Source organism: Ambystoma mexicanum, chromosome 12, assembly GCF_040938575.1.
Source record: "Ambystoma mexicanum isolate Mex_15411 chromosome 12, UKY_AmexF1_1, whole genome shotgun sequence".
In the NCBI taxonomy this organism is placed as follows: Eukaryota; Metazoa; Chordata; class Amphibia; order Caudata; family Ambystomatidae; genus Ambystoma; species Ambystoma mexicanum.
This window is the reverse complement of record NC_090936.1, coordinates 880,344,325-880,370,796: the sequence shown is the minus strand read 5'-3', so window position 1 is coordinate 880,370,796 and position 26,472 is coordinate 880,344,325.

Below are 26,472 nucleotides of genomic sequence, written 5' to 3'. Positions count from 1 at the left end.
GACACACAGGGAGCCGCACTGTAGGAGTCGCCCTTGGCCTGGGGCCCTTAGCCGTGGGGGCTGCCGGGCAGAGGGCTGCCCAGGAGGGGGGAGGTTATAGGCAGAGGGAGAGGAAGGGGGGGTGTGGGCGGGCAGGGAGGCGGGGAGGGAGAGGAGGACCAGGAAGTGGGAGGGGGGAGCAGGAGCAGGCCAAACACCGCGCTCAGAGCGCGAAAAGAAAATTATTCACTATTAGTTGAAAAACACTCACGGAGGCCCAGGGAGGGCTTCCCAGGCCTGCTGTTCCCCTAGGGCCACCGGCGACCGCTCGCCACGCTCAGCTGAAGAAAGAAGCAAGCGGGGGGAACGGCCGTCGAGTAGGCCAGAGGGGAAGCAGGCACACAGCCAATCAGAGGGGGGGTGAGCGGGCAGGGAGGCGGGGAGGGAGAGGAGGACCAGGAAGTGGGAGGGGGAGCAGGAGCAGGCCAAACACCGCGCTCAGAGCGCGAAAAGCAAATTATTCACTATTAGTAGCTGATCACAACTATGCAGCAGGCATCAGTTCTAATACACCACTACCATGGACGGACCACCATCTCCTACACTTCCACCTACCTGCCAGAGCCATGACCAATACTAGCCCACCAGTGTCATCAGCCATGGCAGGATCTAAACAACTCCTCACTAAAGACAGAATTCTACCGTATGTATAAGTACCAGCGCTTAAATCCCCACTCTCAAACCGGAGGGTTGCCGGTGTCACGATTACTATATGCAGACGGCATCACTCTCAAACCACCCTACCAGGCTTGCAGAGCTCTACAATGATACTCTCAAAGAAGCAATAGAAGCTATTGCCCCCCTACAGAACAAAAAAGCCAAGTCCATCAAACATGTCAATTCCTGGTTTACCCAAGAACTATGCAACCTAAGATCCCTTAAACGTGCAACGCTTACCGAATGGCAATCCTGCCCCTCAGAAGCCACACAACAGGCCTACAAAGGTACAGCTAAACAATACAAAAAAGCCATCTCTGTCGCTAAAGCATCATCATACAACCTCAGAATTGACCATGCTAAATCTCATTCCAGTGAACTGTTTGCAATATTTAAAAAAACTTAGCGTGCCCCCTACCTCCACACAACAAACTGTGAAAGACAAGGCATGGTGTAACAATATTCAACATGCCATGCTAGACAAAATACACACCCTCCAAAATAAAATAAATTAAGACTCACCTTAACACGCTGCTGAAAAACAATGCCCCCAACACCAAGCCCATTGGCATTGGGTCAGTACATGGCAACTCATTGTTGAAAGACAACCTCAAGCCCTTTGTTTTCAAGAAAATAACAGAATCGGAAGTCCTTAGGATAATGAAACATATCAAGCCATTGCTCTGCAAGGGAGACATCTGCCCAGCCAACCTTGTTAAGGACTGTGCTGAGTCATTAGCACTGTTTCTCACAGCTTTTATCAATGCCTCATTTGCCACAGGCATCGTCCCCCCCCTCTCTTAAGGAATCATGGGAGCGACTTCTGCTATAAAAGAACAACTCTTGATCCTGACTAACCTAATAATTACAGGCCAATTACCACTGTTCCGTTCTTGCAAAAAAAATTGATAGGGTAGCGTACCTACAGATACAGTCCTACCTGGCATCGCACATCCTGGGAAAAAGGCAATCTGGCTTCCGCTCATGTCATGGCACAGAGTCTGCCTTACTAGACCTAAAGAATCTGTTACTCGAAGCCATGGACAAAGGCAAGCCAGCGCTTCTCCTTCTCCTTGATCTGTCGGGTGCCTTCGACCTGGTCGACCACAAGATACTATGTAGACACCTCACTGAGATGGCCCACTTCTCACAGCCACAGCCACAGCCTGGAAGCCACAGCCTGGATCACATCCTTCCTAGAAGGGCGTGCAATGAAGGTCTTCTCTGACCAGGCCTCAGCCACTCCATCCCCTATCGACTGCGGAGTCCCACAAGGTTCATGCACCTCCCCTACCCTCTACAATCTTTTCACGCTCCCCCTCTTTAATGATCTGGAAGAGCATGACATTGCGTTTACCAACTATGCTGATGACATGCAAATTCTCCTCCCTCTCACCGGCTCCTACGAGCAAGACCTCAAAGCCCTCACTGAGACTTATGCACTCATCCAGGCTTGGATGGCATCTAACAGACTTTGTCTCAATGGGGATAAAACAGAAATCCTACTTGTAGGTCCTAAGGAAATTTTGAACAAACTAGACAACCAGTACAACTCTTTCAGCATTGAGAACACCGTAATTACAGCCTCTGCTGCTATCAAAACATTAGGTGTGTACCTCGATTCCACTCTTTCAATGAAACTCCAAGTTAGCGCCATCTCCTCATCAACAGCGCTCGCAATTAAAATCGTAAACCATACCGCTCTGCCAAAAACTGCCTCAACATTGCCAGAGCCACCATCGGTGGCTGGATTACTGTAATGTTCTCCTCCTAGGCACATCACCCAAAAACCTTAACATAGTGCAAATCACACAAAACAACTCTCTCGGAGCTGCACTAAGTATATCCAGGAAAGAGCATATCTCTCAGGCCAAACGTGACGCCCACTGGCTCCCAATCAGGGAGCGCATATTGTTCAAAACTCACTATCACCCACAAATGCCTCTCACTTAGCACCCCAATATCTGTCAGAACGTATCCACCAGGCACCCGCTAATAGACCCAAAAGGGTCCAATACTCACACCAGCTATCAGTCCCAACCTTCCAAAGAGCCAAAGCTGGAGGTACCAGCTTTCCAGTGCTAGCCCCAAAAAGGTATAACGCACTTACACTCAAGCTCAGGAACGAGGCCTCCTTCACCACGTTCAGAAAAGTTTTGAAGACAAAGCTTTTCAATTAGATACACTTAAGGGAGTTCCCCTGTAACCGTGGAATGCACCTAATGTACTACTGCTGTTGAACCTTGTAGGGAGTTCCCCTGTTACCACGGAACATATCCACTGTATTACTGTATTACTGCTGTAATGCTTGCTTCCCTTCTAAGTATCATGTTATACAAGTGAATCTTCTGTAACAGTTCCACGATGCCTCAGGGCCGATGCACGCTTTGGAAGTGAAAATAAATAAAAAATAAATAAAAAAACATGTTTAAATTGGTTTGCACTTAACATCAGCGTACCCTCCCGGTTACTCCCAACACACTGATCAACCATGCTCAACATCCTACCCAGTGTTGAATTCATCATAGAAACAGCCTTTATAACAAAACCATTGAACAGAAGCCCCATCAGAATATTAGCTTGTGCATGCACAAGTCTCCAATACAGCATCAATACGATAATGGGTCGTGATAAGATCGAATTCCAAAAGCGATCATCTCAGCCGAAACATAAAATGGTAGTCTTAGCAGATGTTTTACGAGCCTAACGTCAATCTTGGCTATTGCATCCAAAATGCCTGAGCCACAGATCTCAGCTGCGTAACACAGGATTGGCACAACCTTTGCAACAAACAGCTTGAGCCATATCCATACCGAGCACCCTCCACCCTGTGATGCAAAAGAGCATATACCGCCCACAATTTGTGCCGTACGCACCAGTTGGGACATGCCTCTAGGGCTGGTTTCAAAGACAATACCCAAGTATATATACTGGGACACAACCTCAATCACCACACCCTTCATGTTCCACCCTACTCTAACCGCATGCCTATAGGATGTTCTAAAGACCACGAACTTGGTTTTGTTGATATTTACCCTTAAAGAGTTCAAGATGACAATGTCATCCGCATAGCCCATCCATAATACAACTATATCGCCTAACTTCAGTGGAAGAGCTTTCGGATGGACCATTGAAAGGCCCATGTCCGAAAGGTAAAGATTGAAAAGAATCAGAGCCAGGAGGCACCCCTGCTTCAGACCCACTTCCGTTAAGTTCCAAGCAGAGGTTCCACCATCTCCCTCCAGCCTTATTTTGACATATGTCTTAGTGTGGAGCAATACAATCATCTTTAGTAGACCAGGTGGGATGCCCAGCCCTCAAGCTTCCCCCACAGCCTAGCTCGATCCACTGTGTCAAAGGCAGCGCTGTAATCTATGGACGCTGCATATATTGGTCGGTTGCGGATCCGCCGTGCCTGTTCCATGATGGAGGGCAGTGCTAGTATGTTAACCGAAGTTGAACATCCCTTCCTAAAGCCGATCTGATTCCAGGGAATGACATTATTTTACTCTGCCCACGTGGTCAGCTTGTCCAACAGAATCCGTGCAAATACCTTGGACAAGAAGTCCAACATGGCCAGAAGGCGATCATTGTGATGGTCAGTTCGAACGCCCTTCTTGTATACAGGTACTAAAAAACTATCCTGCCAAGAGCATGGAACCACCTCGGTGACAGAAACACAGACTGTATTCCTTATATCAAATTGATTATAAATCTATATATGTAATTGTGCAGTGTGGTTGTCACTCTTTGACCGGTATTCCAATCATAGTTGACTCCTTTTTTCAACAGTCTAGTGAGGGGTAGGTGTATCTCAGAATAGTTGGGAATAAACCGCCTATAGAAATTGGAGAATCCCAACAATCGCTGCAGTTCTTTAATGGAACAAAGAGGCCAATCCAAAATGGAGGAGACCTTCCTGTGGTCCATTTCGATGCCTTCAGGTGTTAAGATGTATCCTAAGTAAACAATTCTGGTCTGATGGAAATCACACTTAGAAGGTTTAGCATATAAACAATAGTTTCGTAATTGTTGTAGCACCTCTTTGACATGTAGAACATGGAGATCATAAAACAAGGAGAAGACCAAAATGTCATCCAGATAGACCACTACAGATATGTCTAAAAGGTCATGAAAGATATCGTTGAGGAAGCATTGACAACCACTGGTGCATTACATAATCCAAAGGGCATTAACAAGGTATTCAAAATGCCTGAACTTGGTGCGAGAGGCAGTTTTCCATTCTTTGCCTTCTGCGACTCTCACCAGATTGTATACACCCTTTAAATCTAGTTTGCTATGGATATGACTATCCTTGACCTGGTCCAGTAATACTTGTATAAGGGGAGAGGGTAACAATTTTTGACTGTGATGGCGTTCAATTGGCGGTCTAAGCTTATCTTCATCCTTCTTGGAGATGAAGAAGATGGGTGCACCAGCAGGGGAAGTTGAATGTCTTATGAAGCCTTTTCAAAGATTGTCATCAATATAGTCCTTAAGGATTTGATTTTCATGCTCACAAAGGCATAGGTTCTTCCATAAGGTATCTTGGCCTCAGGTATTGGGTCAATGTGACAGTCATAGTCTCGATGGGGAGGAAGATTATCATCTTCCTTGGAATTGAATACATTGAGATATTCATGATATTCCTGGGGTATTTGCTGCAGTGTAGCCAATGCATGTTGCGGGGACATGGATGTAACGACAGGAAGAGTTTTGGATGCACAAGAGGTTTGTGATGGCATCAATGACTGGGTGCAGGAGTCTGGACTTTGAGAACCCTAAAAGGTGAGTTTATGATTTCTCCAATCTATGGAGGGATTATGGTACTTAAGCCAAGGAGTACTGTGAGAAACCTGAAGGTGTCTCACCTGCTAGTCCCCAGGGGTCTGTCATCCAGGTGGTCAGGACACGGCCATCGCTTTTGGGGGTGGACCATGCAGGAGGATCACCTGGATGGGGAGTGTTTGGGGAGTGGGACACCGGATGGTGACACGCGGTATCCCCTTCCCTGTAACACCTTTTCCCCATCCTACCAGGTAGGATACATAGGAACTCTACCCCCTCTTTCCAACACAAACACATTCACACAGGCAGCCCGCTCTGGGAGAAAACAGAATGACACCTGAGCAGTATACCAGATGTGTCCCAATACAACGGTCTGACAACAGACACTCACACCTGACTTCCATTAAGCTTCCCTACACGGATAAAAGGTGGAGCATGAAAGCACACTGAGTGAGGCAAAGCACACGAGGAAACAGCAGTTTCGAGATGGCAGCTGAATGAGTGATGAAAGACAGCAAACTACGAGGGGTTTGAAAGGAGGAAAATTTAGGAACTAAAACCCCCCCACCCCCCACTTTCCCGACATGAACACTTTCTCACGGACAGCTCACCGTGAGCGTAAACGGATTAACACCAGAGCCGTGTACCTGACATGTCCCAACACAATGGTCAGGCAAGGTCAGACAATTACTGATCATTACACACACCTGACTTCCATCACACTTCCCCACACAGATAAAAGGCGGATCACGAAAGTACACTCTGAGCAAGGCGAGGAAGCTGCAGTTCCAAGATGGCAGTTTAATACAAGGAGAAAGACGGCGAGACCAGAGAGGGTTGCAAGGAGGGAAGTTCCCTTGACCTATCCAGACCATTACTTTCATTAACCTTGGAAAAGAAGAAACTTAAGACTGGGGACTAAAGCTGAAGAAACCTGCATTGTGTGTCGGAGGTACCCGGGGCCATGTGGGTGCTTATTCAAAGGTGTCTGTTAGGTATCCAACAGGTTGGTAACTTTAAAAAGGGAAATTGGAGATAGAAGTGGTCCTGCAACGGGTCAAGCTAAACCAGGTGCACATTCAAACGTATTTGATAATTTAATACAAACTGAAATTGGTACAAGCCTGGCTGAGGGGGACTAATTGTTTAAAAGGAAGGATCTGAGCCCGGCGGATGGGGGTCCGGGGTTAGTCGTGAGTCGCCCGAGAAAGAATATTCTCTGAACATTGTGAAAAGGGGGTTCTGAGCCCAGAATAAGGGGATCCACATTAACAATCATGGTATAAAAGGGATCTGAGCCCAGCTGAGGGGGATCCAGGGTGAATCTCAAGAAATGAGTATCTATAAGAGGGAAGGAACTTAGTGTTTTGTTTTGGGTACATCAGGCCCTCTGAATCAAGAGACTTTGAAGTAAAGAGACTTGGGTGCAGAAGGCCCTGATGCTGGTAATGGAACTATAGCCTTGTGCCGAGGAAGCCAGAGTGTGTGCTTTGTTCGAGTGAACCACCTTGTCCTGTGCTGAAAATGTGGGGAAAGGAGGCCAGTGGCCTGAAGATCCTGACATATCATTTTGTGAACACTTTTTTTTTCTCCATGAACACTACCCCACACTATTTGTATTTAGTGGTAAGGAATGGCCATTGTTTTTTTTGTATAGGCCTTTTTACCTTGACGAGACTCCACTAGGACTGCATTTTTATTATTTGATGGTCGTAGCTTGCTCCCATCTGTAGATTTAGGATTAGATAGGCGTTTATCACAACATTGTTGAAGTTTAATAAACACCCTTGAACTGTGGTCACTTGTGTGTGACTTACTGTTGATCCCATGCCTTCCTTACAGTACCCAGAATGATGTGGAAATGTGGAGGTGCTATGGCGTCCAACACCAAACATTCCCTCTGAAAAGAGGCGCATGTCATGATCATGGGTTTGGTGTGTAGTGCAATGGGTCCGGAGATGTGGGAAGATCCATCGGCTGATAAAATAGTCTCACTCTGAGCTTTGGGCACTAATGGGAACCCCTATTTATGGGAAAAGGCGAGGTCTATAAAGTTACCTGTGGCCCCACGTTCGTTAAGTGCCAAAATCCCGTCCCATTTACCAGATTCTATGCTAAGATCCACCAAAATAAACAGATGAGTGGATTGGGTCAGATAGACAGACATAACTCATGGGGGGGCAGAATCATTTGTCATGGAATTCGTCCGAAGATTCCCTATTGGGTACGAGCTTGGGCATTTTCCTGCAAAGATGGTGTTCTTTTGGGGGCAGTCCTTTACTGAAATGTTTGGGTCCCCGCAATAGAAACAAAGGTTTAAACTTCTTCATCTTTCCCTTTCATCAGATGGTACTGGACTTCGAGCACTTCCTAACTGCATGAGTTCCGTCTCAGAGAAAGAAGCATCTTTCTCCCAACGTGGAGGAGTCTGTCTAAATTCCATTCTCCTTCATTCTCATTTTCTTTCTGAGGCCCCCTGGTCTATCCGAATACCCAAAGAAAGAAAGCCTGCAAGAGTGACATGGAGTTCTATTACTTGACTAAGAGCGTTTTTGAGATCTTCCTTCAGGCCTCTACAAAATATGATTATTTGGGCATCTTCTGGCCATCCTGTTTGTGTAACAAGACTCTTAAAGAAGGATATGGAGGAAACAAGATCCGTGTTTCCTTGCCTGATGTCCAATAATTAGTTTTTTCCGGCTTGTACCATATACTGATGGTCAAACATGCTACGGAAGGCTTCAAGAAAGCGATCATAATCACCCAAAAGAGGGCTATTCTCATCTATGTAGGGTGTGACCCACGGCAAGTGTTTTTTCCAAACTAAGCAAAATCAATGATACCGTAGCCTATTCAGATGCATATAGTTGCGGTCTATTAAGATAGTGGATGTGACTTAAGGTCATAAAGGACCGAAAGTCTCTGGGATCCCCTCCATATTCAAGGGGCATGTGCGCTGATAGAATATTAGGGGTAGAGGGGGAGCCGGTAGGGTAGCCAGGGCAAGAATGGATTTACCATCAGAATGAAATGTAGTACCCCCCACCAGGACCCAAGGGGGAACTAACAGGCAGAGTCTTCTTGGACAAGAGATTCAAAGGTAGCTCAGGGGCAACGCGTTTGTCTTGCAAACAAGACAATGCAGCGCAACACAGGTTCGAATCCCGATCCTCCGCTTGGAAACCACTCGTTGGTATTAAGTGTGTTATAAAAGAACAATTATAATTATAATAAATTACAAGTCTGAGCAGCCATTAGAGATTGAAATAGAACCTCATTCTCCTGGCAAGATGTAGCCATCTCTAACTGAAGCCGACTAAAGCTAAGTTTTTCAACACAGTGTCCATAACTCGGGAGGAAAAATAGGTTCTTGCAATCTGTCAGACCTATCAGATTGAGTGATGTCACTGATCTCCCTCAGAAGTCCAGACGCTGGATTACCCCTTACCCTGGAGAATATGACCCACTGATTGAGGAACAACCTATGTGACAAATTGCCAAGGCAGGAGTGCTACATGACACACTCTGTCAGGAAGCAAGAACAGATGGGATTCAGGAGATATAGAAGAGACATTAGGAATAGGTGAAAAGGCATAGGGAACAGAGCACACGAATCAAGACCCAATAGTAGATAACATTATAGCAATGCCCTTACCTATGAGTAAGAAGCTACTAAAAGGAACACCCAGGAATGATCCAGGCCCTGACTAATTACCTATCAATAAATACCTGAAATACGAAATCATTTGAAACTTTGCACTCTCCTCCTTGCACCCTGGTACCTATAAATGGAAAATGCAAGAACAGCAGTAAATGCCCAAACTATTGACTTGGACAATGCTTGTGTTTATTAGTAACCTTGTATCAGTTTGGGCTATTAGGTCTCGCTTGTGACACCTATAAGACGAAAACAATTACATTATAGTACAGCTAGGGATAAATGTCATATGAGGAGGGGCACACAGCTTGTAGGTGCTGTTTGGTTGTTTGCACACCCATTGACTTCCCCTGGCCATGCAAATCCCTAAGGCCATCCCCCCAGTTCTTGTCCCTCCCTGCTGAAAACACCTCCTCATGGGAACTCTTTGAGCTCGCTTTAAATAAAGCCTTACCATCAAACTTTGCACTCGAAGAGCCTGACAGTGTTTATTCAAAGCAGTCTTCTGAGAGTTAACAACTCAATTGGAGTTGTAAACCCACTACCTACCGGTGTAATAAAAATGTCTTAACACACCTACTACAATTCTGAGGGGGGACTGCTGGAATTTATGGCTGATTATAGTGTGGTTGATTTACAGCAGACTTGGATGATAGAAAACTTTGAGGTGGATGGTAGATCAACCATTCAAACAGCTGATACTAAAGGTCTTAGAGGATGCCCTAAAGGTGGATTAATTCTTAGCGTTTGTGAGCATATTGGAATTTCAGCCACTGAGTCCACTAATGACAACATCTTGGCAGGAGTACTGAGGTGGCCTGACTTAAAAGGTACTCCTAGATGATTGTTGTTCAGTTATGAATTGGCTAAACCAAGTTAGCCTTACATAACGGGAACAGCAATAGCAATAATATCATAAACGCATCCTATTGATACATAATATAAACACATCATGCAATACACCTCTTAAAATCTAGAAAAGCATTCTTGTGCGAAAGAAAACTCACTCGCAGAATCGACATCACCTTAGTCCAACACTCATAGAAGAAATATAAATTAAAACATACATAAATTCATAACTCTGTGTGGCCATACAAATGTAAGGTGACCATAAATTGGATTTCTTAAAAACGAATTTTTCTTTAATGAAAATTAAACCGGCTATAACTAAAGGTTTTAGTAAGGCTATCATCAGAGATACTTCTTGCCCACTTGTTAACCCAATCCAGAAATCTCTAGATGTTAACAGTGATTTATCGTGCACAAACTTACTGAACAACGTAACCCTAGCGTTCTGGAGCGCCAGGCAATCTACTACAATATGTTCTCTGGACTGGATGATGCTCTCTGCCTACTTTATTGGAATGGATAAATGCAATTTCCCCCGTTAGAACAACATTCATTCTGAACCTTAGAAACTGCATCCGCCTATATGGGTTTGGGAATTTAGTTAAGTGATTTAGGCACAACCCCCAATGATTTATCCCTTGTGACCATTCTGTTATATAAATCATAAGATCTCATTTTTGTAATTGGATTCATGCAATCCTTTTCAAACTACGCTTTTTTTTAACTTTAGTAGGGCTTAGGATCAATATTACCAAGCATAGACGGCACTCTGTCTGAATATTTTCAGAAAATAGGCAAAAACGATAAGTGAGATTGATATTTTCCATGGCAATGGCATCTGTGTATAAATCCACAAAGGGGGAGCCACTCGAAGGGACTAAAATATTTCTGTAAAAGGATAAAATCTTCCAATTAAACCATCCGCGAAGAGAAATGGATGCTAACTGAAAGCGTAATATTGATATAGGTACATACGTTGGAAGAGCAAGAGTTTTCTTCCAAATCAGCGACTCTGTGGCATCCCGATCTACCTCTCCGGTAGAGTGACTGACTTCTTGTCCATATAATAGGGATGGAACAATTTTGAGTTTATAGTATTCAATTAATGGGATAATAGTGAAGCCACAATATCACCTAATGATCCATTTATGCTGTGATACACTTTGTATTGCCTTGGTCGTCAACCGCGTTACACTGCTTGTTTACTTGAGTGTGAGTCAATATAAAGCCCTAAGTATTTTTTTTCCAGATGTAGGTGCAACTAAAACAACTTCCAGTGACCACGTGAATGCATATGGTCTCCTGTAATTCTTGTATAAACGAATTATATTAGTTGTCCTGCACTTTATGATTAGGAAATGTTCAAGTGCATAAGCTGGAATGGGGCTGATCAAACGCTGAAGCCCAATCTGCGTTTATCCATCAGGATAACATCCTCTGCATACGACAACCAACTCGCAACTAAATTCCCAATTTTTGGAGGAGCAAAAGCTACTGGTTCCAGTTATGTGCCGAGGTAGATAAGTTAAGATTGAATAGACAGGGAGCCAATACTCATCCCTGGCGAAGCCCCCTAAAGGTAGGTAGGGACATCTAAAGGGAACCCGGTCCAGTCAACCTGACCCGCACTGTTGAATTCTGATGGATTTGAGTAAAAATTGCCAGCAAATAATCAGGGAATTGGCAGCGCTTTAATTTTTCCCACAAGTGCTCCCTGTTGATTGTATGAAACGGCCTGTGAGAAATTGATTGCTGCAATGTATATGGAAGTTCCCTCCTTGCTACACACTTTCTCCTGGAGACAGTTAACCAAATAACCATTTGTCAAAGTGCTCATTCCCTTACGGAACTCTGTTTGCCTCTTACTAAGCCACCTGGTCTTTGTAGCCCATTTCTATATCTTCCAAAGCACTAAGGAGGCAAATATTTAGCTGTCGGGTCTAAAAGGGTCATAGGTCAATAACTGAGAGGGTCTGACCTATCAGCCTTTTTGTATATGGGAATTATTGTAGCTTTGCTCCAAGATAACAGGAATTCTTTGATCTCCTCTATATTCTTAAAGAGCACAGACCACATCGTTCTTTAATATCACGTTACTTAATCCACTAGGGTCAGGAGCTGCTGAGCATGAGGCCTTCCTAATAAGCAGCTCAATTTCAGCTAAATAAAAAAAAGAGGCCACAGATTCTCCACCAACACTGAGGAGAAGTGTATGCAGTGATTCTAACGAATGAAAAACAACCAATTGAATTTTTAACGGACCGAAAACATCTAAAAGAAATGAACACATTTGTTAAAACTATATATATGTAGTTGAGAATGGGAATAGTATTTTTGGTGGTGGGGAAAAAGTATGACTAAAAAAAAAAACAGGTGGGTTCGGAGGGATGGGGTGACCCAAAAACAAAGAAATAAAATGTGTTCTTTTCTTTATGAGGTGTTTTTGTTTCATAAAAAATGTATTTGTTGTTTTGAGATTCATTAAAATCACATGTAACTGTGGTGAAGGATTGAGTGGATGGACCCAATAGTTTCCTAATATGCTCCTGCCCATGCTTTATCAGATACAGGATTGTCTTGCAAATGTTCATCATATTGCAATTAATTAGAGACCAAAAATTGCGAGAGTTGTGCGTAGTAATTATCCTAAGCATGTGTACACCCTCTTTATGCCTTCGCTCATATTTCGTTCTGAGCCAGTTTTAATATAATTGCTATAAGACATTCCGCCTCTTTAAAATCACTGCTTTGTCAGTTCTAAATACCAGTTCCAGCTGGAAATGATAAGCAGCATCTTGCTGTAAGAATAGATCATACCATTTTTCGATGCCATACTCTGGTCTACTGTTAACTTTTTTGCAGCTAAGATCTGCAAAGTCGAAGAACTGATGCCAGATGTAACAAAGTTACACCCTAATGTCAGGCTTCATTCACGTCGAGCTTCACACAGCAAGTCACTGGCTGGGTTAGGCCCAAAATTGGGAGGTAATATTAATAAATGGCTATCTCCAGAGCGAGTAATCACTGAAAAAGGAAGTCGAGAACCATTTAAAAGTGGGGAAGTTGACTTAAACAAAACAAACTTTGAAGACAGCAGACATGGGTCTATTGAACCTCTAGGAATAGCGTCAGTTTGAGTTGCCACATCGCATTTGGGATATTCAGTTAAACAAACCGGCATCTTAGAGGAGTGGGCAGCATTAAAAATAACCAAACTGATGGATTGACCTCCCAGCGTTGTTTGAGCATCGAAGCATATTAGGTTGGTAGCAGAGGCGTAAGTTTGGACACTGATGGATTGACCTCCCAGCATCGTTTGCACATCAATATTTGTCAAAATGGGAGCAAAGGCGTCTGTTTGTAGACTGATGGATTGGCCTCCCAGGATCGTTTGCACATCAATATTTGTCAAAATGGGAGCAAAGGCGTCTGTTTGTACACTGATGGATTGGCCTCTCAACGATGTTTGCACATCGATGTATATTAAAATGGGAGCGGAGGGGTTGGTTTGTATACTGGCGCAAGGTACCGTTGGGCCAAACATCACGTTGGTGCTATTGCTAGCTGAAACCCCCTTCTTCTGGTCTTTCTTGGTTTGTATAGGTGAGACTGGAAAGTGCAGTTTACGAAAAAAGGTTTTTCCCACTTTGCTTTGCTGCAGAAACTTTCCTGATGTTTTTGTTTTAGATTTTACTTTGGCTGACAGAGTATCTTTCTTTGCTTGACTTAGCGCTGATGGATCGCAAAAATTAGGCGCACTAAGGGTGCCTGTTACTTCTACTATAAATGGGCTGTCTTTCACAATGCCAGTATTAAAATCTAGTGACACAGGTGTCGGGAGACCATCAATTTCATGAATTGTCACAGGTGCTTGCACAACATTGGATGGACTAATAGCCATACCGGTTTTGGACACATATGAGTTATCTACATGCCTGGAGGCGGCCACGAGCTCAGTTCTCTGAAACACTCTTAAAGAAGACACCTTCGGGTGTTGTAGAAGTGCTTAAATTACCTCCAATTTTAACTTGATCTCACTCAGCTGAACAGTATAAGCCACCAGTTTGAATGTAATATTATCATAGAGTTCAGCGAGCGAGCAAGACAGTGCATTAAGAGCTGAAGCTGCAGTAGATTTTGATTCAACCTTTTCTCCCAGCTCTCTAAGGTTTGATGCAGTGTTTGGTTAGCCGCTAATGATTCCGTTAAAGTATCCAGTACATCGCCCGACTAGGTATCAGATGTCAAATGTCCCATCAGAAAAGAAAGCAGATCGTTAAGAGATTTGTTGCATGAGACTGAGTCATTCGCATATATTCTGCTCGATAGATCTACAGCATTTGCAGACCATTTGCAGACTACCAACGATTCCATTTCTGAGTGCTCGGCCGCCAGAATGCGGTCATTAGCAACATAATTGCTCTTGGTACAAAGAGACAATGCCTCCAACTGATTGTCACACTCTGTGCCCCCACTCTACTCTTCGGTGGAGCTCTCACCACCGTAGTCGTTGAGGTTACAGATAAAAAGGCATCAATCTTGCTTTGAGTAACAATCAAAAGTGATGTGGGTCTCACTTCTGTAGGTTTCTTAAGGCTTATCACTTTAGTTTGACTGAATTGGACTGGAAAAACCTGTGGATCACCTGCCCGAAAGTCTACGAGCTGAATGATTTTTTGGCTTGCTTGATTAGCCAAAGATCTGTTAACTATCGCTGTGACAAGATTTATCACAGAGATCTCACATGCTAACAATGTATAACCCACCGCATCAGTGGTGGTCAGGAGAATGGGCAATTCTCTCAGAAAAACATCTAGAGACATGGCCATCAGGCCAGGCTTGTCCACGAAATACGAGTCTCTTGATATAACGAACTCCAGGGTGGTGTTCGAGAGCCTGCCATCTGGCACAGACTTGCCCCGAAGATGATACATGATGGCTTAATGAGTGATATTATAAATGTACTTGCTTTGCACTTTCGTGACCAGTTGTAGAAATCACTGTTCTATTCACTCTATCAATTTAGGATGTGTTTTATAAAGCCAGCCAGTGCCCGGTCCTCTGTCCTGAGAAACAAGGAAACACTCAGCCGGGGAACACCGCCTGGACCACTCAGAGAACTTCCAATCTCCAATCCTCGTTCGCCAGTCCCTTACTCCGTCGGGTTCCCTGAAGTTCTGGGCTGCTGAAGTTCCCCTCAGTAGTTACACCCTCCTGAGCAACTTCACTACTCAGAGGCTGTGGTCCAGAGTTAGAGGAAAGAACCCACTAACGGTAAGGTGCATCAAGCCACACTGCATGGACAATCAAAGCAGCTGCTTCTGACACATACTCTAGACACTCCTATACAAGTAAGGAAGGTGGACAGGAATCCGGCCTTACATCAACTGCCATCCGAGTATTATGACAGGGGTGGCAATGTTAATTGAAAAATGTTGCCACCTACCCACATTAATTTGCGGTGACTTTAACTCTACCATCCCTTCAAATCATGATCCCTTGTCCCTGGACTTTTCCACTGACCCCGCTGTTAAAAGCTTAGATCATAGGGGGAGACTTTGGGCAGACATGTTATGCATTAACAGCTTTTCTACGTTGAATGGCCATTGTCCTGGGGATTGTCCCTCCAATTACACGAGAGTGTCTGGCAAGAGTGCTTCTATTATTGACTACGTGTTTATGAACACCGCACTGTACCCGCGTACTTGCGGGCACGATGATCGTAGCCAGAGATGAAAATGATCATTTACTTTTGCACACAGTCACACAAAATGGCCACTTTCTAATGCAGACTGATGAAATAGGATGTATTACTCTTAATTCTGCCAAAAATAGTATTACTTAGAATAATTGTTACCTGGAAAGGGCTAACACAACTGTGAATGCTACACTTGGTTTTCTGTTAGAGAATTTTAATTTTGATAACCAAGCCCACATGACTCCCCAAGTAGCCTTAGAATGTATCACAAAGTATGAGGGTGAACTGGAGAACTCCCAGCCCTTTAAGACGGATATTTGAGAGCAATGGGGATTCAGAGGTTACTCAAACATCAATAAATTAAACGACTCAGGAATCTGGCAAAAAGATAACTGTTTAATATCAATTATCTAAAACAGGGCGTACAAAGAACGTCATCGGACGTATCATAGTAAGGTCAACGAATTTCATAAAAAGCACACCTTTATACCAAAATCTCGTCATAGGTGACGTACAACCTGAGTATTACTAACATCATCCTACGTGGCAAACTACAAAAACCTACTGAAGAGAGTGATAGGGTCTAGGGGAACATCTAAGTATACAATCCATACCCGTCAAATGGGCATGAGAAAGGTGATAGGTTTCTTAACATCAGGTGGGGCAACTAAGTCCTTCCCTCAACAGGTCACAATGAACGTCACTAAATAAACAATGTCCTATTGGTTACAAAATTATAGGACCCCCAATCATGCAATCCTCTATCATTGGTTGGCTTCTTACCTCCGTCAGCATCCTTCAGCCCACGCTAGCCACACACAGACCAGACTGCCAGGTGCTGGTGAGTTAGCCTTAAACATCTGCTTCCCATAAATTAGAACATCATCCATCATCACCTCAGTGGTCGGTTGTCAATTAGAGCCTTTGAACTTGTCCTTGGGAGTGTTCTTTTGCCCTGGAAGATACAAGGGAGTAGAGGCACTCTGCCCTCATGCGTAAGTGTGACCATCATGCTCGTCCAACTCCTTCTCCCTGCGTGACTGGAGTCCACAAAATTGAGCTTTCAGTGTATTAAAAAGACTATTTTCCAATGAGCCTCTGACGTCTTCTTTGTTCTCTCCAAGCTTCTGAACAGGAGGTTCATTCCTTCACAAGACTGTAACTAAGTTCTGCTCTTCTCAGCCGAATACCACCTTGGCTTCTTGGCTCGTTCAACCTCGCCTTTCTGAAATTTGCTTGTAAACCATTTGTTTTCTAACTGCTCCATATGTGGAAAAGATGGCCTTTCTCCTTTAGCTCAGCTCTGCTTATAGTTCATAATGGGACCATCCATTCTTTACTCATTCCTATGCATTCATACATTGGAGTTTGCCGCAATGTATTTTACTATAAAGCTAGCCTCATGAAAGCTTTGTCTGCTTGAGTTTATTTGCATATGTACACGTGTAAACTGGCTTGATATCTTCATTGTTTCTTCAGCATAAGCTTCTTCATCTTGAGCCCAAGATGTTGCTTATCTTTGATACTTTCTTGATGCTTTAAAGAATATCCCCATTCTCTCGTCTCTGCATCTCTTCTATGTACGTTACCTTGACTCTCGCATTACTTCACCAATCTGCTTCATCAGTCAGGCGTCCTGCTTCCTCTGGGATTTTGTTTAAACAGACATCATACTGTCTTGATTGCAAGTATGGTTTTCTCAACGGGAACCTTGCCTCCAAGATTTCCTTTGGCATCTATCGTTTCAATTGTTCTGCATAGGTCACATACTCTGGTTTCCAACATATAGGCATTCCTTCATATCCAAACATCCTCGTCTGAAGAAATGTGCTCATCCTTATTCCAGGTCATAAGCATGCACTGTCCATTTGGACTGCAGTAGATCCATCTTCCCACATACTTCCTATAGTCCTTTGGATACAAGAATGTTGTTCCCTCAGGTGCATGGATACTGGCCTTTACAAAGTCTCTGATTTCTTCATCTGTCGGCTCTTTTGGTTCGAATCCAGATTCAACATCAATCATGATCTGTTACGCTCACCTGGACCCCACAGGGGTGTCGATCGAACCCGGACAGCTGCGGTCTCCTTCAACGTGATGCGTAGTGCAGAGATGACTGTCTGGACTGGCCCGCCTAGTCTTGTCTGCTGGACCCAAAGAAGTATTTTCCTGCAAGTGGAGACAGGGATTAACCACCTGTGGGTTTTAGTGATGGGCTCCCAACTGTTCTCGCTCTCCCCCACTAATCAGCTCCGATATCGCCTTAGTAACCTCACCTTATGTTCATAAAAGATGAGCTCCCCATCCTGCGTGTCTTGCAGGGGTGCGTAGATACCAGTTACTTCACTGGTTTGAAGGCGTTGGGAGAGTTCCGGTAAGTATTGACTCTGAAGTCCCTGGCGGGATTGATAAGTATCAAGTTCAAAGAGTTCAATGTGCCCGATGTTCACTCTTGTCCCCTTCCTTCCTTAAGTTGCAACTGAGTTCGTGAGAAGAAGGTCTCGTAGCTGCTGCTGGCGTTCAGGTAAGAGTCTGTGTTACCCAACGCTGTACGGTAACTATTGCATGCATTAACGTGTTGTTTTTCTCCCTCTTTACAGATGCGGCATATGAAAATGTAGAGAGTTATGGAATAATACCGCCGCTGGTAAATCAGGTAAGTCTATGGTGGTAAGAGGTTGTATTTGTTGATTCCCTTGGCTCACCTTGTTTTTTCTTGTGGTCCCCTAGGTGCCGGATTACGGCGAAGAAATGGAGACAGTGCTGGATCGAAAGATGCTGTGAGAACTGGTGAGTATGGCGCCGTGCTGGAGCTGGCGAAGCGACGCATGCAGGACTGATGTACTTTCCAGGTCCGGAGATGAAATGGTTCTGGAATTAGGTGAGGAATTTGAAATAAGTTTGTTTTCTAACCTTGTCCTTTTCTTCTTCTTTATTCTAGGAGCTCCGGATTCGAGGCGGGCGTGGCAGAAGACTGGATGCTGGCTGCAGGCACGCGGGCGTGGCAGAAGACTGGATGCTGGCTGCAGGCACGGTGAGCGTCACGCTGCTGGATGCAGAATAACGCGAAGCATGTGCTGCTATTCGGGTGTGGTTTAAATAGCCTCCAAAGTAGTTCCAGGTAAGAAGTTCCCTAGAGCCACGCCCGAGTAAAAAATAGTCCCTGTAACAAAATAGTCCCATCCAGGCCTCATGTAGGCTTGGACTCTTTTGCAGCATGGTCTGCATCAGGTAAGTAAAGTCTAGGAGCCTGGCGCCTATGGCGCTAGGACTGATTTCTATGATGAGCCTGGCGCCTAAGGCGCCAGGACTGAAGCCAGACAGCCCCTAGCCGGGGCTGCTGGGGTTTAAACAAATGTCTGTATGCCTGCTCCCGGAGCTGAGGGCCTTGGTCCTGATGCCCGGGTGTAGGCATCATGACATGATCTTCATCCCTATGACTTTCTTTGCCGTCTTCCTGCATTGTGAGATTATTATCTTGATCACACAGAATCCTAGCAACACTAACAAGATCAGTGCTCCAAGGAATTTGAATATATCTGTTATCCATTGTGGAATCCAAGAAAAGAGCGATCCAAACCAACTGTCATCAGCAATGTCTTCTACTTCTATCATCTGGCCGTGCAATTTTGTCAGCATTCCTATGGCCTCTATCAAGGTGCCATTCTCGTCATCATGAGAAGGTATGAATGTGCAACATGATTCTCCAATTTTTGCACAAACACCTCTATCCATAGCTGTAATCATATCAAAGACGTATCTGTTCTGAAGAGCCATCAGTCTTACAGCTCTCAATTCTTCCTTGATAGCATTGAATCCCTTTATTGTCGTGTTGATCGTCTGCAGCAATTCCCATCTGGTAACCTGCAGCCATTTGGTATTTGCTCCATCCTGGATTCTCGGCATGAAGATCATCGTAAATACTGCCGAAGTCTGGCTGAACAGTCTGTGCTCAAAGGGAATAGAGGCAAAAGCTTCTATTGACTTGGCTGAAAAATAGTTATCCCTCTTCATTCTACTTATCAGCCCCAAAGATCTCTTCTTCCTCAGCTTTCGGGAAACTGTCAATGTTCAAATCACTTTTTGGAATCACTAATGCTGGAACATTAACATTCACCAAGGTGCATATTCCTACCCAGTCTTTGGGCAGCTTCATGTATGCCTTGGCTCCGCATGCCCGATAGTGATCCATGATCACTGCTGTGTACATTTTCATTCCTGGTACATCAAAGATATGCCCACAGTTCTGATTCTCTCCAACTTTTCTTGTGCCATTGTTTCTGAAACACGGTTTTGATTTTGCCAATGGCACTATCTGTAAGGGCCCTCCTCTGTCTATGACCCAGGTCAGTTGTTTAGCAAGTCTTGGCCATAATGGCTTACATCCATTTTGCACAATGTCAATGACTGGTGAGTAACAATCAATAATCACCCAGGATCTGCAAATAACCACTCCTTCTTCCCAGCCATCAGGTGATAATACTGATCCCCAAATCTGTATCTGGCCTCTATTCTTCCATCTATGAATTTCCTCTGCAGATTTCCCTGGACTCTCAAGTCTTTTGTTTACTTCCCATCTGATTCCAGCCCCTTTTACTCCTGGCGTTTCATATCTGATCACATGATTTCTGGTATGGGCCCTATTTCTTGTCTTTGTCTCCTAGACATAGTCATCTTCATCTGGATCTGTCCATTCAGTTGCCCATTTGAGGTAGGCATCTTGGGTGATGAACTGGCCTCTTGTTCTGCAGAGCGCTATGTGTGACAGACAATGAGCTGTCTGATCATCTATTTCAATAGTTATGAAGATCTTGAACTTCCCCATACTATAAGGCAGGAGTGCACATACAAAGCATTATTCCTTTGATGTACTTCTTCCAACTTCCTTCATATGCTGATACCAAATGTTATTCCCCAAATGTGCTGTACTGTCCAGATAGTTATTCAGCTCATAATCATCCTTCTTGGCATTTCTTTTTGATCTTGCTCTTTTTATATGAGCCTCTACTATTAGCTCATGAAGCGTTTCAGTATTACTCTTCCTTCGTGGACCAATCAATGGAGCATGTGTCAGTGGACTGGGTGCTTTCTTATGTGCTATCTGCATAGGGGAATGTACAAAAGGCCTCTCCCTATCCTGCTGTTTTTGTCTAGCAGCAGCAAATGATGGCCACATAAGGTCTGCAAACACTTCCATACGTGACATCTCTACAAAGGGTAACCTAGGTTCAATTATCATAGGATCAGGTGCTCTCGTGGGTAACTTAAAAGTGAGAATGATCACATGAGGTTTCTGCTGCCTAGTAGTTGCCACAGTTGTACCCTCTTTCGCTCTTACAGGAGGATACATCAGAGTTTTCACCTCGTTTGTCTCGACATAATATGCTGTGTGTACCGCAAGTGACAATAATACCACTATGAATAAAAAACAGGTGTAAATGACACACATGTATGACAGACAACAACAACAGCTTTTCACACATTGTGGAAGTCTCTCATGGTCCTCCATGATAAAGTTGCTTCTGATGCTGCCCATTTTACTCTACTAAGGAAAGAAAACGCTTTTACTGGGGCAACATCATGCCACACAACCCGGAATCTGCTGATTCGGCTCAAAAAAGGGTTTCTCAAACAGTTTCAGCTGACTGGATTATTTCAATGGCGTACACCAGTTCCCAGTGAAAACCTTAAATCTGTCTAATATCAGACGACATGAAGATTTTTTTTAACATGAAACTAATTTCCTTCATCAGCAGCCTATTGACTTTTCTCCCTCGACCGTTTTCATTCAATACTCCTTCATATCTCAGAATGCACATTCACCTCGGTTATGATGTCTTCCAAGAATTGCAACAGTACTGTATTGTTTCTTGGGTCTCTCAAGAATGTTCTGACGTCGGTCTGTCTTCCAACAACATATGGAAATTCATCAATTATCAAGAAGAATATTTGAAGAATCAGTATAATTGCCTCATCCGGTGGCAGGGGCATTTGCGTTTCCCCACTAACTCAGGAAGCCTCAGAATTCGATCAGTGATTGCTACTGCGGCTATTTCTTATTTTCAACCATTCTCAAGAGTCTGCAGAAATGTTCAGGCCCCAAAGTTCTTTTACTTTTCAGCGAAAGATGAGAGTACATTGTGAACAGAAAACCTTGCTTGAATGTTCCCTACAATGTTCCATTGGGCACCACCATAGGCACCTCCAAAAAGAATTTCAGTAAAAAACGAATCAGGATACTGCTTCCTTTTCCAATTATCGAAACAGGAACTCCACATCTGGCTTCCTTGCCTTCGAGATCGAGATTTAAGCATGTCTCAGTCCAGCGTCAGCAAGCTCTGATGGCTTAAGATCCTATTACTTCCCTTAACTCTAATTTTCAGCGACTAAAAGAGTGTCTCAAAACAAGCCACAGTCCAATAAACTACATGACTGCTTCTGCTTCCTTTTTCCTCATCACACATTTAATCTGCACTTGCTGAGGTTCTTCCCCGATGCTTGCTTCCGATCGTTGCTTTCGCTGGGGGTGGGGGTGAAGGGGATTCTTCAATGAATATCTTTATGTCTTTATGGATGACTAACCCGTGCGTTTGTCTTGCACATTGGCTAGAGGCAAAGTCACGGCCCTCCCTAATGGACGGCTACTTGAAGCGCACCTCGCTCCTCTCCTTAGTGAGGTTTTGCAAAGTTCATGACCTGATGTCTGGTGAATAATTTGGGAAGACAAATTCCTTTAATTCGGGTTGTTGTTGCATCTCCGTCTGTGTTCTGCGCTGCCCGACACCCCTGTCTTTGGAGCTCATCTGAAATGACAAGGATACTTCAGGTTGTACACATAAGGAACACACGTAGCTCCTTTCCTAACAATTCTATTGCTGCTTGGGCGTCACTTCTAAATCTAGATGGATTGATGAGGGACTTCCTCATTCGCCTCTCTGTCACTTTCTCTTTACAAGATAGGATGGTGGTCCACCCGTGGCCAATTCCTTATCTCATACAATGCCGGTGATTGACAATGCGACCCATCCTTTCTTTCATAATCAATTCCCATTTGGCTATTCTCTCCTTAAGCAGGCTGTTCAGTTTCTTTCTAACTCTTTCTGTCTGCTTGGGACACGCCAATGAAACCTTGCTGTATACCAAACAACAGGCGTATCCATTCAAAGGCTTAAAAAATAAAAAATAGATAAAGTCCATTATCTTGCTTTACTACCTTACATAATTCTTATCTACGATAAATGTGTGAACCTCTAGTTTCACCACATAGGTGGCGTCTGGGCGTGTATACAGGATCCATCTTCAGTCCACCCTAAAAAAGACATACTTCTATTAATCATATACCCAGGTTTATCTATTAATTTAGCAATATCGGCATGGGTACTAAAAAAGGTTCCCTATTATTTCAAAGATAATACTCCTATCAGTGTGTGACATGTGCCCAGCAGTAAATCTTTTAACATACGTGCACTTTATTATACAAAATGCAACGGGTTTTAATTTTATTCAAACCACACCATTCCTCGTACCCGTTGCGGCATGGTTCTTTCTATTAATATGCACAAGGCAGCGTAGCTATCCTATCACCATCCTTAATAAGGATTCAGACATCAGTGGTGTACCAATGCTGTCTCGTCACCACAATGCTTCCGAAGGGCTTAAAAACACCCTTTTCGCGTTCACCTATACTTTTCATCTTGGTGCTTTTCCTTCTAAATTTCTAATGACTAAATCTTCATATATTTTAACATATCAATTTTTTAAACATACTAATTTATCCTTACCACTCTTTCTTTCATATCCATCCTATCCATACAATCATAACAAAACTCCCTTTCATACTATTCACTTCACTTCTTCATTTTTACTTTATAATACTAAACATAAAATAAAATCTGCTCCTTTCAGATTAACTACATATTTCTTCCTCCTACACTGGCTAGTAGGAATGACAGTGCTCACTCCTGTGGGTTTATTCAATAGTGCTGCATGCTGCACTGGAGTGCTGCCCGCTCAGAGGTCGCCCTTCCTTTTCCAACGTGCTAGTTCTGCGTACACTGTGAGCGTCACATAGGCGTAGTCACTGTACACTATTACTTCCTGGTCTGCGTGATTTCTCCTAGCGTGACAATCAGCGCCACTAATTCAGCAACCTGTGCCGAAAAGTGAGACATAGTCATACACTTGTCAATACTTCAAACCTCTCCATTAGTCATGTGCTTTACCCCAGCGGCACCTGCATCTCCAAGTCTATTACCCTGATTGATTCTTGAAGATCGTCAATAAAGAGAATCTCCCCCACTGCCAATATCTCTTTATCCTCAAGGGTTTATCATAACATTTCTCAAAATACAAACAACCATAAGCCTGCTCAGTTTCTGCCAGTGTTTTCCGCTGCACCCATGGCAGAATTTTCCTTTTTATACATACCCAAAGGCAGTCATCTTTGGTCGCAGGGGGAATAACCCCTCCTAACTAGGTCCAAAAAATCCTCCTCTGATGCACACCCTAATGTGAGTCTCTGCACGTGCACATTTTTAGTATATCAATTCCATTTGCATATGGCCAAAAGGATATTACTCAATATAGTTTAGTCATCCTTAACATGGAGTCTACTCAGTGTTGCTTCTTTCCTTCATCAAAGCCCCTCTTGTATTCTACTTAGCTTTATTCAACAAGTCTTTGTCCATAATAAACTGCCATTCTCCATCATATCTCAATCAAAATATTCCTAATATAATAACACACCATACTATAATTAATAAACCAAAATCATTATAGTTCAACTTTTCTATTACTAAATCTCAATCTACAATACTTATAAATGTCTATCTTAACAATACCCATAAAACAATCATGTCACACTCTCCTATAAAGACTAACAATTCTTCAATACATACATTCTTCTTACAGCTCCTATAAAGTCTTAAATATTTGTGACGTTTCCAAACATCAAAATGTCCCCTCTCGTGTACATGTACACGTGACATCGGTGTCTTTCTTAAAAAGAACAAAAAAGTTTTACCTCCCAAGTCAACGGTGACACCCCCTTTATTCTAAAACATCATCAAGTGTCTGCTGCATCTGCATGGGTGACTGCTGTGGCTACCTTTATAGCGAAGTCATCGCCATCTGTTTTTTCTAAAGCCCTGTAGCATCCTTGGTGCTCGCTTTTGCTGCACTGTCTGACCCTGAGCAAACCCATTTCCATTCCTGCTGCAAATATGTGTGCAGGCTTGTCGTCCCCCCTCTGACCATAGGGTTGCCCTTTTTTAGATTAATCCAGCTGCGTCAAAAATCTTTTGACGCCCAAGGGATAGGGAGGCCTGGACTCAATCACCTAACTTCCTTGTTTTTTTTCTTCAACAAACGACCTTCAGAACCCCGTGTATTATCTCACTTTTCTTAACAGAAGGCTTCCATATCTTCGCCTAATTTATCTTATCTTTAATTTGTGCGACTTTTCTCCTCTTTGTTTTTCTTCAGAGTCAGTCTGTCTTCAAACAACTCTGTGGGCTCAAAACTAGATGAGCCTCCCCTTCTATAGCATGACTGCATACTTTTAAAGCGATCATTTGCATCCGTCTCTTTGGGCCTCATTACGAGTGCGGTGCTAAGGGGTTAACGGCGCCGGTAAGGATGCCGGTGCCGTTAACCCCTTGCCTCCGCATTCCGAGGTCCCTTAGTGGGTCCCGCTAAGGACAGCTGGTTTTACCAGCTTCCCTTAGTGGGAGCCGCTAATGGACTAGGGAGCTAATAACCGGCCCGTTATTAGCACCCTCCCCATTCCCCTTGAGCCCTATGGGGGCTTGAATGGGAATGGGTATTTTGAATGGGGATTTACCGGGTCCTCTAAGGTTGGAATGACCCGGTAACTCCCCATTCAAAGAACCCGGACACGAGTTTGGAGGTAGCCATGGCGCTAATAGCACCATGGCTGCCTCCAAACTCGTAATGACCCCCTTTGTCTCTCTTCCTTAAAATGTTCTTGTCATCGAGTGTTTGAGCACAATCTGACCATCCCTCCTTCATCCTGTATGGGCACTGACTCATCAGTCCTTATCCTTTGTTTTCTTCTATCTCCTTATTTTTCATCTCATGTCTGAGAATACATTTGTCCTATCACTCCTCTCCTTATCGCCGCGTCTCTCCCTGTCCTTTGGGATCTTGGAAATTACATCTTTTTCCAGGGACTTTATCTGTTCTCTCATCACAACTTTACGCAGGCGACTCATACACCAGGTCACTTATACCTTGTTGCTACCTTAAGCCTTCTCAATGGGCACAGCCCTTTATCTTTCTTACTATTATTGTCTAGATCAGGCATGGCGGGTGGAGCAGAAGGCTATTCACCCCCTCTTTGCATATGTTTAAGTATCCCATCCATAGGAGGCAGCTATTCTCTCTCCTCATTCACTCTTCCCAGAGTTCTAAGCTCGCTAGTCGCTTATCTAAATTCATTCCATATACGCAACATACAATCATGTCGTCATGTGTTGCAAAAAAAAAACTTTTCGATCCCTCTTATGATCACGGCATGATCATTCTGTCTGTGGTCTCTTTACTCCTTTTACACTACACTAGTTTAACTTGAGTGTATGGTTGCAGCAATGTATAAACGAAGCAATGCTCATGTTGACTCGTCATTCCTGACAGTCAATACTCACCTATGCACTTTAACATTTAATAAAAATAATAGTTTTTCAAAAAATAACATAATATAAGCTTGCACCAGATGTCACATGCTCCAATCCTTTCTACGTCACATGTTCTCTTTTTACTCTAT